Source organism: Mus pahari, chromosome X, assembly GCF_900095145.1.
Source record: "Mus pahari chromosome X, PAHARI_EIJ_v1.1, whole genome shotgun sequence".
Lineage (NCBI taxonomy): Eukaryota > Metazoa > Chordata > Mammalia > Rodentia > Muridae > Mus > Mus pahari.
This window is the reverse complement of record NC_034613.1, coordinates 99,826,843-99,829,549: the sequence shown is the minus strand read 5'-3', so window position 1 is coordinate 99,829,549 and position 2,707 is coordinate 99,826,843. Positions and strand designations below refer to the sequence as shown.

The following is a 2,707-nucleotide window of genomic DNA, read 5'->3' as shown; positions in this document are numbered from 1 at the left end:
AGATCACAGCTGTTTCTTAACTACAGTCTTACAGCAAGGGAGAAGTGAAAGCTACCTGGCCCCTCTCTGCTCCTGTACTTTGGTTTCATGTCAACAACAACAATGAAAATTGTATTTTTAAAACATATGTTTCTCTGTCTATAGCATCTTATAAGTGGGGAAGTATAGTAAGTTGCACATGTGAAGGTCAGAGTATAGCATTATAGAGTTACTTCTCCCCTTCCACCTCTCTGTGGATCCTGGTGATAAAACTCCTGTAACTTAATTTGAGGTCAAACACCTTTATCCATTGAGCCATCGTGCCAGACCTGTAAAATGCAATTATAAGCCAATGCAGATGAGTTACTGCCAGATGAGTTATCATTACCGTATCTAAGAAGTAACAGAGATTTCCAACATTGCCAGCTTTTTCTCATATTTAACTTTCATAATTATAGCAAAGAGATCCTAGATTGCACAGGGAAATTTAAAGCCCTAAGCTAAAAAATTCTTAGGAGTTTTAAAATGTATTTTCATATGTATGAATATCCTTTATCCATCTGCCAATTCTTGCCTGTTATGATTGTATAACAACAATGTGTAGGTATCTCTTTAGTATGCTGATGTGACCAGAAATGGTATAGGAAGTAGTTCTTTTTTTGTTAAATGTTTTCTGGATTATCTCCATACTGATGTATTTAGTGGCTCCACTAAATTTCTTTTCCACCAGGAATATAAGTGGTTACTTTGTCCATATCCTCCACAGAATGACTGTTGATTGTTATTTATTATTATTGTTTATCCTGAATATCAAGAAAATGATCTGGGTAAGGTGGAATATAATTGTACTTTTGTATTTTTTGTTGTTTGATTTTTTGTTTTTTTTAAATTTCAGATCAGAATCACCTCCATAACCACTGGCCAGGATATACTCAGTCTCTTCTATCTGATCAATCCCTCACTTTTGAGTACTGGGAGTAGGGTGGAAAGAAAAGAGGATGAGGTCTGAGTCTGGGACCATGGGACCTCTGACACTACCTTTGATTAAAGGTTCTTTTTGCACAGCTCACTAAGAAGGGGCCTTCAGAGCTTTTCATTTCCAGCTGCCAGGCTTAACTCTAGGGTCAGATATCATGTCTCCATCAAAGAGGAACAAGGGGGAAGGGGGAAGGGTGCTCATATACTTGCAAACCTAATCTCTTATTGACCCACGTATGCTTTCCATGGATAAATACAACCATTACTCTAGACACTGTCCTTCTTGATGAAATGTGTAGCACTAATGTGCCTTTCCCTCATGGCTAAGGATATTAACACTTATTTTCACATGAGTCTCGGCCATTTGCACCTCACCTTTTGAGAACTGTCTGATCTTTTCAGTTCTTCACAGGGTGATCGAATTATTTGGGGCGGTTAATTTTTGTATGCTTTTTGTATTTAGCTCTTTATATATTCTATAACAATCCTTTATATATGAAGTCTGCAAAGATTTTCCTCCTATTCTTTTGCATATCTTTTACTCTGTTCTATGCTGTGCAGAATATTTTTAATTTCATGCAGTCCCATCTGGCAGTTGTTACAGCTGTTATTTACTGAACTATTGGAATCCTTTTCAGACCATCCTCACCTATGAGTATATTTTGAAGTGTTTTTCTTATAATGTCCTGTGACAGTTTTAGGGTTTAAGTATTAGGTTTTACATCAAGGTCTTTGATCTATTTTAAATAGATTTTTGTACAGGATTTGAAATGGGGATCTAGTTTCATTCTTCTACATGGAGATATCCAGTTTGCCTAGCACCATTTGTTGCAGAGATTGTCTTTCTCCAGTGTGTGTGTATACATTTTGCAATATAATCCTTCAGACAACCCAGTGCACTAAGGACTATTTCTGTATTTTGCCATTCATTTAGCTGAGACTTCATTAGTAACTCCTCCATGGTCAACACAGTTAATTTTGTTGAACCAAATCAATGGGAGTCAAAAGTCCTTGTTCTTTCCTCTTGTGTTCTGCCTCTGGCATTTTTTCTTATATTTCAATTCAATATTCTTTTCCATATCATATTTGTTATTATTTTAGGAGAAATATTAGCTCAAATTATTTGAAAAGTTCTGTATATCCTAGTATTTCTATGTTATCCATTGTAAATTTTGATTTTTTAATAATTGAAATTTTACATCAGTAACATATAAAATTAAGAAACCTTAATAATCCTATTAAGAATGGTGTTAATACACTTTTATTCTATCAAGAAATGTATCTAGTATTAAAGAAGACAGTTTTATAATGGAAGTCATATGGAACCTTGGCTGAGGAAGATTATACAGGGATTGCAGAAATCACTTTCAGTAGGGCTTACATAGTTTTTCTATTAACTTAATTAGAAAAGTGTGTGTGTGTGTGTACACGCGTGTGCACATGCGCGCGCACCTGCACACATGTGTAAAATAGAGCTTGATGCCAGGTGTCTTCCACTGTGGCTTTCCTCTTCATCTTTCGGAACAGTGTCTCTGACTCTCATTGAGCTGATTGCTTGCACTGCTCTGGTAATTGGCCTAGTACTGCCTGCTAGCTATAGGGTTACAGGAAGTGTTCAAACACACCTGGCTTTTTGTAGAAATGTCAGGGTTCAGAAATTAGATCTAGATCCTTATGCTTGTATGGCAGGGACTTTATCAAATAAGCTCTAGCCCTAAGGTTGACAGTTTTAAAGTAAACACAGTACAGC

General features: G+C 36.2%; 1 non-coding gene across 1 annotated transcript; it reads right to left on the bottom strand.

Annotated features, from left to right (window-relative positions):
* Window positions 1–870: 870 nt before the first annotated feature.
* LOC115063250 lies at window positions 871–1,248 on the bottom strand. Its single transcript, XR_003843123.1, has one exon.
* Window positions 1,249–2,707: the final 1,459 nt, after the last annotated feature.